We start from the raw sequence: 15,708 nt of genomic DNA on the forward strand, positions 1-15,708 counted from the left end.
TTTTCAGTTAAAAGTTGGTTTGTTAATGCAGGTTTTAAGAAACACACACATTTATAGTGGCAGTTGGTTTCTATAGCGACCACTTTCAAGTGCCTCAGTAGCCTCAGGTCATCTATATTTTTGTAAATATCTGTAACATATTTGTAAATAATTTGTATATTATTATTATCATTATTAGTAATATCTATCCTACTTTATTTTCTACTTCTGTAATGTGTGTGTATCTGATCCCTATTTTTTAACAGTCTTTTACTGAATAATAAACTTATTTAAAGTTTTTTTCTTTCTTTTGTGTTTGTTAAACATTTCTTTTCTGTGGCTGTAGCATAAGCAATTTCCCCCTGGGATTAATAAAGCAATTCTGATTCTGATTCTGATACACAGTGCCTGCCTTAAAATATATCAAATATGATAGAAAATAGTCCAAAACTAAATTAACAAGAAAGAAGAAGAAAAATACAAGAAAATCACACAATAAAAAAGTATCTGCAGCAGTGCAGGGTGTGAGTTTTTCTTTTAATGTGATTCAGTGTCAATGTAAGAGAATTTCACACTGAGATGAAACACTGAACAAAAAGGGCATTAAGTCAAAATTTAGTGTTAGTTAAAAGTCAGACAAACTAGCAGATCAGATAACTCACTTTATAAAGAAAATCTAGATTTAGATTTGACATAATTCTCCCCAGGAATGAAATAATCTGTACATTATTGCTTTTTATTAAAATCATCAGGAAAATCGTCCATGCTGTTAAAAAAAACAACATGGATGAATAAGTTGATTACGTTCATTTTCTGCCGTTTATTCGTGGTCGTGTCGCGGAGGCAGCATCCTTAGCAGCAAGGCCCAGACTTTTCTCATCCCGGCCACTTCGTTCAACTATTCTCGAGGGATCCCGAGGCATTCCCAGTCCAGCAAATAGCCATGGTCTCTCCAGTGTGTCTTGGGTCTTCCTCTGAGTTGCTTACCAACATTTTCATTTATCAAGAATAGCCTCCAATGAAACGTCATAGGATGAGAAATCTAAGCTCATTTTCCAAATCCAGCTGATTATAAAGAAGTAAATGTAGAATTATTTCTAAGTTACACCAAAGTCAGCATCCAATGGATCAATAAATTTGCACTCACACAATATCAGTTGAAAAAAATGTGTAGTTTCACATTTAAAGTGTCACACACTGCAGTGTTTTATTAGTGATAGTTCTCGTATTATTTGGTAAAATAGTTACCTTGAAAAGTGGTAGTTACACATTTGTATAAACAGGTTGAGACAATAAATATCACATTAAAAGAAATCAACGATCAAAATGCTTTTAAAAAAATGTCTTAAAAATGATTATGCCTTCAGCCAATTTCATCTATAATTAATCACAATACTGATTAAATACATTTGTAAAGTTCAAGGAGCTGTTTATTGAAAGCTGCACATTTCTCCGCGGATACGGCATTATAAAAGCTGATATTTTCACCATGTGCTATAGAACCAAAAGAGCACCTTGGATGTACATGCTGAACGCACACAGAGCAGTTTAGAGAGGGAGTTGCGACAACGGAAGAGTTCTCGAAAGTTTCAAATAGTTCCAGCGGCTACACATGCATTTTAACAATATGTGAACGAGTATGTGCATGTGTGCGGCTGATGCGAGTGTGTGTGAGAGAGAGCAGGTAGCGAGTCACACACACAAACAATATTTATACAAAAAGTACACAAAATGCACAGAACAGAAATGCACAAAAACAAAATGACTCCAAAAAACATATATTACAGAAAAATACACCAAGCGACAACAAAATTATGAAAATGACTCAAAATATACTAAACTAAATATTTATACAAAAAGAAACACTAAAATGACAACAGAAATGCACAAAACTACAAAAAAAGAAACAAAAATACACAAAATGACTCCAGAATCACTACAATGGCAACAAAAACAATAATTATACAAAAAATGCACAAAAAAAACCAACAGAAAGATACAAAAATACACAATGACTCAAAAAAAAATACATTACAGAAAAATACACCACACAAAAAAATATGAAAATGAGTAAAAAAAACAAACACATTAATCATGTTCATGTCACCAAGAATTAAACCAGGGAAATCGCAAAACGCTATTTTGTGATATTTCTTTGCACCCACAAATAAAGCCCTTTATAACACTACAGAGTAGAGAGTAAGTACATCTCTTTGTACATCCAACCTTCAACACATACTCATTTGGCCATTATTGACAACTCTACTTAAGCTCCTCCCACTATATGAATACACACTTCCGACAGGCACTGTACTAGTATCCTTAATAACATTCTCTGCACTTCCAGGCAGGGTTAGGGTCAATTACATTTTTCAGTTACAAATGCGTTTTCAATTACCCATATTCAATTACAATTCAATGACGAGAACAGTGACCAGCATTTTTTCCATTTACAATGAAATTACAATTATTTTTTATCCTCAGAAAGTCAATTACAATTAAGTTCTCAATTATTAAAGTTCAATTACAATTAATCACAATTACTGAGCATGAATTAAATAACCAATAAAGCATTAACCTTCCTCTTGTGTTAGCTTTCTGCAGAGCTTAATTTGTGCCGCATCCTGCCGGAGCAAAATCCGGCACTTCAGGTTCTGCTGTGATTGTATTATTTTGGTGCATGTTTGCTGAGGAGGTTTTTCCTTGTTCTACACTGTGCTTTCCAAAGGGAACTCAGTTCAGGACCTGCCTTTTTCCCCCTCTCCTTTCCTCCTGTTCTCCCACTTTTCATCTAAACATGATGGCGCCACAAGTTAGATTATTTGTGCTGTTTTTAAACTGTACTTGAAGAATAAAATCCTTTCTGGTTCTGATTCATAGAACTGTAACATGGTTCACAAGTTGAGCCTTAAATTATAACTGACAATTTTTTATAAAACTTTCATGGAAATTACAATTACAAAGTCAATAATCTAAACTCAATTACAATTAAATTAGGAATAATACAGCAAAAGCATATTTTAAAAATTAAGATGATAATAGAGCCATAATTGTAATAATTATCAAATACGCGACAAGTTATAATTGACCCCAACCCTGTTTCCAGGCATTACAAAATAAACTTTACAACAATGTAGTGATGCACATAATCAGGCCAGATACCAAACAAGGCCTATAGTAAGCGATGAGGGAAAGATATGGAGGTGTAAAGGACATATTTAACTCTCATCCAGCCACAGCCTGGGGATCCTTGCTGTACTCTAGTTACTGATGGCCACAGATGAGAGCAGCGGCCCTGAAAATCCCTTAATCATGACCAACGCAGCATTGTTACAGCCTTTTCTGTTCCTGCATTCTCTGATCTCATCTGGCACAGGGCGATGGCTGCTCAACTGTTGCTTTGCTTTTCATTATAGTGACGACATGAAGACACACTGACAGGTATAAGTCAACGTTGTCCACCGTTTGTGTTGATAGGAATACAGCAGGAAAACATTTTAATTATACTGATAATAATAAAACTGAAGACTTGATGGTTGGAGTGAGTTTGTCTAAAGCCTAAACGACTGATGCAGGTCTTTCCAACAACCTCTCAGTTAAACTTTACAACCACGCATGTGCAAGAATGTACAGTCAAAGACCAACGTAACCAAACTCATTTCCATATTTACATGCAATGCTACGGTGACCGTAAAAGCTCACAACACAACACAAAATGAAGAACTCCACAACACAACAAAAAAACACCCTGAGAGCTCATAACACAACAGAGAATGACAAACACCACAAAACGAAAGCGCACACAAATACACACTCCACAACACAACATGAACGCTCAAAATACAAAACAAACGCAGTCCTGTAAAAATCCATGAAGGAGTGAGGAAAGGATCGGGTGCTGGCATTAACGTTATCGTCATTCTTCTTTGTGGATTTTTACCACACTACATTCGCGTTGTGGGATTTATGCCCTACTGTTTCGGAGGCCCCGCCCACTGAGGTGAAACAGGAAAAGAAACATTACCAAGATGAAAATTGGCATCTCTACATCAGAGGTGGAGCAAATCAAAGATTTGCTTTTTTCAAACACTCTGTGAAAGATCAGCTTCGAAGCAGGTGACGTCTGCCCCCCTGTGTGCGCCGAGAACAACTTCACTGTCACGTGCAGGTGTAGGTGCAGACCCAAGTGTAGGGACAGAGGCATTATACCAATATTTATTGTTCTCTTAAGCATGGTCAGGCAAGCAGGAATTTGGCACACCGGTAGTCAGTCCAGGGAGGCAGAGGTATCCAAAAACACAAAAAGGCAAAACCAAGGACATGGAGCAAGGGTAAACAAGAACAATGTCCTAAAGCAAAAACACTTGTAGATCCAGGAATTACTGGCATGAAACCAAGCCCAGGTCACAAGTGATAACATAGTAGAACGAAACAAAAATGTCCCAGCACTGAATTGCAGCACAGCTTCCCTATTTGTACCCATAGTTAATTACTTGCAGCTGGTGGCCAATCAGGAGAAGCTGCTGGGAGGGAGGCCCAGAGTTCCTGCCTGCCCTCCAAAATAAAACCCCATCCTGACATTCACAGCAAAAATCCTGTAGTAGACACTCACAGAAATTGACTTCAGTCTGCACGCTTTAGGCAATAAATATCACATCAAAAGAAATTAACGATCAAAACGCTTTAAAAAAAAAAGCCTTGAAAATAACTAAATGTTCCTTTTCTGTGTTTTTTATGCCTTCAGCCAATTTCATCTATAATTCATCACATTACTGATTAAATACATTTGTAAAGTTCAAATAACTGTTTACTGTTAAAAGCATGAATGAGGTCTTATTTCCTCCATAGAGCCCCCAGTGATGTGATGTACAGAGGAAATAGAATGACAGAGCAAAGCAGCACGTCCTGTGTGTGTGTGTGTGTGTGTGTGTGTGTGTGTGTGTGTGTGCGTGCGTGCGTGCGTGCGTGCGTGCGTGTGTGCGTACTGGGTGAACCTATGTGCTCCTGCTTGGTAGTAGAGTTGTCTGTGAAAGGAAAACACAAAAGTGGCAATGAAGTGGACTTTTTGGAAATTATTTTTTATATAGTTTAATTTGTTTTGTTTTGATGTGTTCTGAATGTGTTTCTGCTTATGCTTCAATGACAGCTGAGGTTTGTTTGTTACTTTTTTTACAGTCTCAGTCAGATCTTGCTGCTGCTCTACAAATCCACTCACATCTAATCATAGCGTACACTTACGTCAGAATTGATAATTACTGAAGCTTGCGTGAATATGGTCGAACGTACTAACAGTTGATCAATGAGGGCCAATGTGATGAGTGAACTGTGAAGCTGTTTTCAGGATTTAAAGCAGCTTAAAGCTGCAGCATGTACGTTTTTTTTGGCTTCATTTAGTAAAAAACCCAACCTAACCTTTGAGAATTTTGTAATTCAAAGTGTTCTGAGAGGACGCTTGACCTTCTCTTGGCTTTATAAATCCAGGAGCGTGACGCTAGATGTCAGCCAATCAGAGATTTTTCTACAAATAGAGTGCTCCATCAGCTGTTTTGGGCATTACAATTGGCTGCTCGACTGAAGTCTATGCACGTTCACAAACCATCGATAGTAAAAGTTCAATGGCGGATCTTCCTGCAAGAGATGTACCCAATAGTTACGCGGTAAAGCACGCAAAAAAAGCAAGACTGAAGTATGAAGCAACAGTATAGTAAGGGACAAAACATGGAACAAATCTCTGCTAACATGCTAACACAAGTCATATTTATGTGCTTCAGGCCACTACTGCTTTATTCTTTTTTTTTTGCATTGTCTTCCTGTTGTCATTCCCTCTTCCTTTCTTTCACCTGTCACCCGAAGGCGAGCCCGGGTGTTTTGTTCTACTTGAATGACTCAGCGCTACCTGCTGCTACCTGACCTAGTTCAGAGGTCTCCCCTCTGTTCTCCTCCAACGCCACCAGCAAAGTCAGAAGCAGGCGAGTAAAGAAGAAGCTTTGGGTGCGTTGATCCAGACCATAAAATAAACTCCACAGTTTAGCTTTGACCTCCAGTTTTGAACTTGGTTTAAAAGCACCAACCGGTTGTCACAAGTAGAGATGTTTGATTTTAGCTTTTTGACGATATTCCATAAGACGATGATACATGATCCATAGAACCCCTCCCTCCAACCCACTTTAGGTTTACTTATATCCAGTGTAACAGGTTACATCAGCACATGTGTTGAAAACATTGTGCCCACAAAATGCTGCAGGACATATCCTAATCAAAAACCCTGGATTAACTGTGAAGTGCGGTCCATGCTACGTGCCCGCTCCACTGCATTTGCCTCAGGCAACGCTGAGGACTAGAAGAAGGCCAGATATGACCTACGGAGATCCATCAAAGAGGCCAAAAGGCAATACAGACTGAAGCTGGAGGGATTCTATTCCACCACAGATTCCCGGCGAATGTGGCAAGGCCTGCAACACATCACAGGCTACCAGCAGAGGAGCGGGGGGGCCACAACCAGCCAACCCACACTGCCAGACGAGCTGAACGAGTTCTACGCACGCTTCGATGCTCTCAACACCTACCAGCAGAGAGGGACTTCGACCACGGAGCACACACAGGACTCTTCACTCACGGTGACATCAGCAGAGGTGCGCACGGCTCTGAGGAGAATAAACCCCCAGAAGGCGGCCGGCCCAGACAACATCTCCGGGCGTGCCCTCAGGGTCTGCTCATCAGAACTGGCTGAGGTGCTGGCTGACATTTACAACCTGTCGCTGGCACAAGCTTTGGTGCCCACCTGCTTCAAGACAACCACCATCGTGCCCCTCCCAAAGAAAAACACTGTGACCTGCCTGAATGACTATCGTCCCGTCGCACTCACCCCGATAGTGATGAAGTGCTTTGAGAGGATAGTCATGACGCACATCAGGAGGACCATCCCAGACACCTTAGACCCTCTACAGTTTGCGTACCGTGAGAACCTGTCCACGAACGACGCAGTCAACACGGTCATCCACACCACCCTCCACACTTGGAGGGTAAGGACACATATGTCAGACTGCTCTTCATCGACTACAGCTCAGCATTTAATACGGTTATCCCACACAAACTCTCTACAAAACTCCTCACTCTTGGACTGACACCTGCTCTCTGTAACTGGGTACTGGACTTTCTATCAGACAGACCTCAGTCAGTCAGAGTTGGAAAACACACATCAGGCACAAGAACCGTAAGCACAGGGACCCCCCAGGGCTGCGTGCTGAGTCCCCTGCTGTACACCCTCTTCACATACGACTGTGTGGCCTCCCAGAATAACACCAGCATCGTCAAGTTTGCGGACGACACAACAGTCATCGGACTGATCACCGGGGGGGGCTGAGGCGGCGTACAGAAGAGAGGTGGCGGATCTGGTGGCATGGTGTCAGGACAATAATCTCTCCCTGAACGCAGACAAAACCAAGGAGATGATTATTGATCCACGAAAGAGGAGTGTGCAGCACACACCACTATTCATAGATGAGACAGAGGTGGAAAGGGTGAAAACCTTTAAATTCCTCGGAACCCACATTAGTGAGGATCTCACCTGGTCTCACAACACACATCAGAACATTAAAAAAGCCCAGCAGCGACTGTACTTCTTAAGAAGGCTGGGGAAATTTGGCATGTCATCCAAAATCCTCAGCAACTTCTATAGATGTACAGTGGGTTTAAAAGCACCAACCGGTTGTCACAAGTAGAGATGTTTGATTTTAGCTTTTTGACGATATTCCATAAGACGATGATACATGATCCATAGAACCCCTCCCTCCAACCCACTTTTAGGTTATATACTGTATATCTCCATGTTAAGCCAACTTTTAGTGCGATGTCCAACCAATAAAAATCACCTGTACAAAATAAGAAGTCGTAATGGTGCCGAACTATTTGTTTGATGTTAAATATGTACAAAACAGGGAATAATGATTTGTATTCCTGTTATTGGGTCACGTCACTGGAGTAAATTTGGGTAGAACTGGGCAATATGAACCAAAACTCATATCTCAATATTTTTTCTCATCATGGGGACATACAACATGAATATTTTTAACTCAATCAGAATCAGAAATACTTTATTTATCCCAGGGGGAAATTACGTTGGTACAGAGGCTTGAGAAATATAATAAATGAAAACAACAAACACTAAACAAACTATTAATGATTATACTTACCTTTATAGGCAAGGCAAGGCAAATTTATTTGTATAGCGCATTTCATACTCAAGGCAACTCAATGTGCTTTACATGATAAAACATTCAATTGTTTAAAATCAATAAGAACATTTAAAATCATCAGTAAAATCAATTAAAATCATCAGTAAAATCATCATGACATCAACAACATGACCAAAAATGTCTCTCAATCATACGCAGTAGAGAAAAAAAGTGCCTTTAACTTTGATTTAAAAATGTTCACATGTTTGTTCCACTTCTTTGCAGCATAACAACTAAAAGCAGCATCACCATGTTTACTGTGAGCTCTGGGCTCCACTATCTGACCTGTGTCCATAGATCTGAGAGACCTGCTGGGTTCATACCTGACTAACATGTCACTGATGTATTCTGGACCAAACCCATTCACAGATTTATACACCAGCAGCAGAACTTTAAAGTCTATTCTGAGGCTGACTGGGAGCCAGTGTAAATATTTAGAGGTTAAGATTATAATATTATGAGTAAAGATTATAGGTGTTATTGTAGTTTTATATTTCGCCAAAATAGAAATTGTGATATATCTTGAATCTCGATATATTGCCCAGGCTGGGTTTTGACAGGAAATGTCCCATATTGACAGGTCAGGATGAGAAACTCAATAGATAAACTTTTCTACCACTAGTTGGCGCCGTAACATTATTAACAAAATGTAAAACAAGTTAATTCATAAAACATTGGTTTTTCAATATCAGTGGAAGAAACAATCCTGGTGTTATTGTCCGATAGTATCAGTGGACCGATAACATTGTATCATAACAGTGGTTGATGGTTTCCACGACTAGATCAGCAACATTGTGTACAGACAGTTTTCTGAAAAACAATGAGAAACATAAGATCCTTTGACCTTCATGGAACCGGCTGTGGGTTGTTCGTTGTTCCACTTCTTGCCTTTGTTTGACCTTTCAGTTTTTAAACTGCACTTTTAAAAGGCGAGAGCACAATTGAATCCTATTTATAACACTACAAACTCCATTCTTTGTTTTCCTCCCATTCACAGGAAACCCATTTAAGGAGGAAAGAAATCTGTCATGTCATTATAATAACCCTCAGCAAATGAGACCATTGCTCAGACGACAGGCACTCGCTTTTCTAAAAGGGCCTCGCTGTTATTTTAGTTATTTTGAAAGCTCTGGCTTCATCCTCAATCTTCATTATATTACGAGGTGTTTTTTCCACATCAGGTGACCCGGTCAGAGTGATTTTGTGACCCTGTAATCAAAAAGCTGTTAGTGGTGTGGTTAGCATTAGTGATCCCAGCGCTGTCATCCAAACAAAGATATTAGGAATGCATTTGTCTCTTCAAAAGAGAAAGAAATAGCTCAGGAGAAGCTGTGACTGAAGCTGTTCATTAAAAAACACACAAAGCTCTCAAACGGGCAAAAACAATAAAAATCAATACAAAATCTAACTCTCATCATATGAGTGTACAACCCTTTAAGGTCAGGTTTAAAGTAACACAATAGTTGTATTTAGAAAAGCTTGATGACATCAAAATACTTCTTCTTCTTCTTCTTCTTCTTCTTCTAGCAGAGTTACTGTGTTTGAATAGTGTACTTTTCCCTTTCTGGGGCTCTTCACCCTTTGGTGTTTGTTCACGATCAGGTATGCTGTTTTTTGTGTTTTGTGAGTGTGTTTAATCACCCCCGTGCAGGGTTTGGGAGGAATGGCATCTGGCAGCGAGGCTCGTCCCTCCGGACAACCCTGTTACTGTGGAGCAGGTACTCCTGGCAGTTGGTGAGCAAGTGGGACAATAAAAACATCTGTTTTGCGTCCTGGATGAATAAAGTTTTCATTATTTTCCTTAAAACTGAGCAGTGTGTTCATAGTTTAGTGGAGAAGGGAGTATTTTGTCAGTGACACTTTTGTGCAGTTGTCACAGCAGAGTGCACCCTCGACATGGATCACCGTCTCCTGTGTTCCACCTTTTATTTCCAGTGAGCTGCTGAAAAAAGAACTGCGCAGGTTTGGGAAGTTGGCCAGTGGATTTAAAGTAATCACCCAGGGTTTCAAAGATGTGAAATGAAAGCATGTACATGTCCTTCAGAGTAAAATACGAGGAAGCTTTGTACATGGTGTATGCTAGCTCTGGTCAATTAAAATGCTTTGAGTGTGGGGATGTTGGACATAAGCGCTATGCTTGTCCTCACAAACGTGTGGCTCAGTCTGCGGAGGCAGCGTAGCAGAGACGGAACCAAGCTCTGTGTCACGACCTGCCCCGGTTTCTGTGGTTGGTCCGTTACGGATCAAGGAACCAGCTCAACTGCTTCTGTAGGATCAACAGGAATAGATGAGACGCCCAGGGAGGAAACTGTGACTGAAACTGTCGCCCACTGTGGGGCTGACGGAGGTCAGGGGAACACAAGGAGAGAAAGTAATGAAAGTTGTAGCCACCACTAGTGGCGATGGCAGGGAGAGAACTGACAGTGTTTGTGAGAATGAGCAGATCATGGAAGATCTCCTCAGTGGTCAGGGAACAGATGGAGGACAGGATGAGGGATCAGACTCTGAGTCTGATGGTGCACCCGTTAGTGAAGAGGTTAAAAATAAGAGCTCAGATCTTTATACTTTAGAAGAGATACATTTTTTTTTTTATCTTACTTTTTACAAATCTGTAAATGTTAGGGATCATTTTGAGGATACTGAAAAGTTTATTTGGACAGCAGAGGTGTTAAAGAAATCAGTTGGTCTGGATTCACTTGATGAACAAAAGCATTTTGTCTAATGAAGAATATTACAGCATTAAGAAAGGTTTCTACACGTAAACAAGTAGAAAGACCAAAAACCAAGATGAGGCAATGCATCACTGGGTGTTGGTCTCTATGTACTGTGTTACACTATTCTCTTTTCTATTGGTCCTCCTTTCCAACCCTCTTATGATGAATAGCGTGTAGGATCCATCAGTATGAGGGGAGGGAGGGATAGAAATAAAAGGGCACTAGTCAAGGAGATCATTTCACAAAAAAAGATTGACATTTTATTTCTACAAGAAACACATAGTGATCAGTCAAATGAGGGGGACTGGGGTTTATGGTGGGAGGGTCTATTTGACACCTGGAGATGAAAACACCCACATGTTCAGCAACATACATGGGTAAAGAGTTGCAGAAACAGGATCAGTGCTGCTAGATTTGCAGTGCTGCAAACCTTAAAGCCAAGTTAGTTGATAGTACAATATCTCTACTCACTTTTACAGATCATCACTTGGTCAGTGCCAATTTACTTATAACATTAGAACAAAGGACATTTTCTTATTGGCACTTTAATAATAAACTGTTGCAGGACAATGTTTTTTGCAAAAGCATGGAAACTTTATGGCAGAATTGGAGAATGAAGAAAAGTAGTTTTAGCTCCTTAAAAATGTGTTCCTTCTGTCAGCAATACACATCACACACCACCACTGCTATTAACACAGCTGTTTGGTCTCTTGAGAAAAGCATCAGTGACACTGAGCTCAGAAGCAGTAGTGATAGAAATCCCAGAGCTGGAGAGCTTCTACGTCAGAAAAAGCTGGAGCTGAGGAACTTTATGAACCATTGGGTGAAGGGGGCTTGGTCAGGTCACGCTTCATCCAATTAAAGAACATGGTTGCTTTCAGCTCTTTCTTTCTATCTATGGTCTCGAACGAGATGCTGGACACAAAAAACGAACTACTTGCCTTCCACTTCTGGGAGGAAACATCTCCTCGAACCAAAATGAAATGAGGTCTCACACTGTTGACTTTTACTCAAACGTCAAAGCTGAATCCTGTGACGTGGAGAGTCAAAAGCGACTTTTGGCAGGTCTGCCCAGGATTACATTGGAGGAAAAAGCGAGACTTGACTGCGATCTTACCCTTGAAGAGCTGTCGACAGCTGTCAATCACATGGCCTCTGTGCGTGTACCCGGGATTGATGGACTTTCTGTAGATTCTGTATGTGTTAAAGCTGGATCACTTCCCGTTTCCTGCCAGAGAGCAATTTAAGCCTTCTTAAAAACTGGAAACCTGTGGTCCTTCTTTGTACTGATTATAAAGTCATGTCTAGAGCCCTGTCAAACACACTGGGAACTTTGTTGGATCACTTTGTTCATGGAGACCGATCATACAGTGTACCTGGAAGGTCAATGATGGGCAATATGTTTTTCATAAAGGATTTTCTTCACATATGCAAACTGTATAAGGATGACGTTGGGATTGTTTCTTTGGATTTGAAAAAAAAATATTTTAATAGGGTAACAAAGCTCTTCCACAGGACTTACTTCTGAAGATGAAAATCACAGAAGGCGGTATGACTTTAAAGATCCAATATTACAAACACATTTGAAACAATTGTGCTTGTCTGTTGCTGGTGTAAAAGTGTGGCATTCTCAAAAGAAAGATTCTTATTGATTTTTGATTTTCATTGAATGTGTTCATTGTAAAAATGCTTAAATGAATATTACAAAGTGTGTTGGAGGGAACAGCGATAAAGCCATCTAATATTATCTTTGTTAAAAAGGGGGACAGATAAATATAAGAATATTATTCTTCCATCTGCTCCTTTCTGCTCCTTTCCATGTATAAAACACTGAAAGTGTGAACCGTATGTGGCTTGTACAACTATGGGTTTTCATGAAAGGAACAAAAAAAATGAATGATTAGATCACAAGTGCTTGTTTTCTACACTAAAGAGTTTTGGTTTCGGTAAAAGTTTTGTAGCTTGGATTAAACTGTTATACAGTGCATGGTTAAAGTAGGAACAGGATTAAGTCGGCCTGTCCCGGTAAAAAGGGGAATAAGGCAAGGCGGTCCCATTTCAGGGCAACTTTTTTTAGCCTGGCCATTGAACCCTCTTTATTCAAATTAAGAGATAAACTTTCTGTTCATTTCATCTCTGTTACTATTAGTGCTTCTTTTGTTCTGCCTTTAATATCAGCTTATGCAGATTCAATTCAATTCATATTAATTTGTATAGTGCAAATTACAACAAAGTCATCTCAATGAGTTTATCAAAATCTAAAATTCATAATAAGAAAGAAAAAACCCAACAAGATCCACATGAACAAGCATTTAGCGACAGTGGAAAGAAACAACTCCCTTTTAACAGCAAGAAATCTCCATTAGAACCAGGTTCAGAGGTGGCAGCCATCTGCGTCTACTGGTTGGGGTTAGTGGACAGAAGGACCAACTCTGTCTTCCTGTCTGATTAATGGATAAAATACCTTTAAAAACTGTACACACATGCCTCTAAAATTAAGCTTTTACTGCTGGGAAACAAAACACAAAGTCAAAACAAAAATAAAATGTCCTGTAACGGCTTTCAGAAAAATGTTTGCACTGCTAAAATACAGCTGAGTGGAAATACAACATCCAGCTTGTTCTACAGAAGAGAGAACAGGAAACAAGGGTTCAAATTAGGTTAACCTTTGTGATAAACCAATTACAAGGAACTGAGCATGACAACATGTTCTGTCTCAACCACACGTTCTGCTGCTTCTGCAGTCTACAACAGGGCTCTTTATATTTACGTTTATCTGCTCGCTGTTGTGGCTGAAAAATGTGCTAAACGCCCTCGATTGTAACAAAAATCCTGAGTCTTTGAGGTTTACTTTGATTTCTTGCAAGAAAAGCGAAGGAAGGAAATTCACAGGTAGTTACGATGTAATGAAATGTCTGACATGGGAATCTCTCCTCTAGACTTTATACACAAACAACGCATTCACAAATAATGTACAATAACCAGCATTATCAGTGTTTTCATGAATGAGACACACAGTGTGTTTGCAGTTATTAGTTTAACTGTGATAGATTTTATTTTGTACGACTCTGCATTCATATTTGGAATATTTCTATGTCCTTACAGTTATACATCAGGCTACAATCTCACTTTTTTAATTAAATGTTTCATGAATATATATTTTTCTTTTTAATAATGAATGAATGAATAAATGTGGGGGGCTAACCTTAGATAGCAGACATGAAAACATGGCTCTAGGACGTCTAAATGACTTAAACACTTAACACACTAAAACATTTCTAGTGTAATAGGGGAAGATGCTCATTACAAGTAAAAAAACTAATATTTTTGGGGATTTCAAGAGACTGTAACCCAAGAACTAATGAATATATGTAACTAATCATTAGTGATGTGAACAGTCTATGTTCATAGCTCAAAGCTGATCTAATTACAGGGAGCTGAGACATATGCTAAGTAGTTTACTGAAGGCCCAAACATGTTCCAGACCCAGACAAACACTAACTTTTTTCCAATTTTGAGGAGCTGTCATGTCCACCACATAGGATGTATAGCAGATATGTTTCTATATTCTGAGAGAGTAGGTGGAGCTGTATTAGAGTTATTGAAAGCTGAAAATGGAAGAAAAATAAGGACGCATGAAAAACGACACATACCTCCTTCACTAAATTGGCCATATCTCAAAAAGTATTCATCCAGTCAAACTAAAAATGTACAGTGTGACTATTGAATAATCACAGGACAATTGGTAAAAAAAAAAAAAAACAGTGCGTGGGATGTCCTGAAAATGTGTTGAGATGACATGGAATGACCAAGTGCCACATAAACTGTTCTTCTCTGGTGTTTCAAAAAGTACTCAACCATTACCAGCTCTCTTTGTCTATTAAAATATTTATAGAGTTTGGTGTTCTTCCTCACTGTGTAAGAACTTATTTCTACAGAGTTTGGCAAACACTCTGGTATGGAGAACATTTGGTGTGTGCATGCTGTGAAACAGTGGAGAAGATGCTCCGATGAGTTGGCGGTGGTGGAATGTCCTTTATCCCTCTCTCTACAATCTCTCTCTCTCTCCTCTCTCTCTCTCCTCCTCTCTCCTATCTCTCTCTCTCCTCTCTCTATGTCGTGCTGCTGCTGTTCTGCTTGTTCCTCTGACACCTGAGGAAGTCAAAGGGCCATGTGAGCCTGATAGAATGCAGAGGAGGAACGCTTTGCTGCAAATTGAAAACATATTGATTCTCCTCATGCTTTTCAGGGTGAGGGGTGAGAGGTTAGAAGAAGAAGAAGAAGAAGAAGAGAAGAAGAAGAAGAAGAGAGAAGAGAGAAGGAAAGAAGAAGAAGAAGAAGAAGAAGCAGCAAGAAGAAGAAGAAGAAGAAGGAAGTAAGAAGAAGAGAAGAAAAGAAGAAGAAGAAGCAGAAGAAGAAGAAGAGAAGAAGAAGAAGAAGAAGATCTTGGTGTATTTTCTTTTCTTTAATGAAATCAGATATCATAAGTGTGGACATGTATTTTTGTTCCTGTACAATCCAGGATGGTTATTGATTTACAAGAATACTTTTAGTAAAGGCATTAGATAAATGACAATGGCCACGTTTACATTACAGCTTTTAATTTCCTCTTACTTCAGAATAAAAGTTTGTTCTTCAGATACTCGGCCAGTTGCGATGATGCGCTGGTGACAACATAATCCAAAATGGCGGCCCTGACGAGAGCTATTTATTTAATCAGACATCGGCAAACGGAACAGGCTTCATCGGAGGGGTGAGACTAAAACCTGGAGATGGAATAT

General features: G+C 39.5%; 1 protein-coding gene across 1 annotated transcript in view; it reads left to right on the forward strand.

Moving 5' to 3' along the window:
• Positions 1–4,863: 4,863 nt before the first annotated feature.
• Positions 4,864–15,708, forward strand: part of LOC114463746 (protein CutA homolog) — a 31,153-nt gene continuing 20,308 nt past the window's right edge. Inside the window, exon 1 of the mRNA XM_028447542.1 lies at positions 4,864–4,927. The gene's annotated coding sequence lies outside the window, so the exon portion shown is untranslated. The remainder of the gene's footprint in view (positions 4,928–15,708) is intronic.

The sequence above is a fragment of the Gouania willdenowi genome, chromosome 1, assembly GCF_900634775.1.
Source record: "Gouania willdenowi chromosome 1, fGouWil2.1, whole genome shotgun sequence".
Taxonomy (NCBI): domain Eukaryota; kingdom Metazoa; phylum Chordata; class Actinopteri; order Blenniiformes; family Gobiesocidae; genus Gouania; species Gouania willdenowi.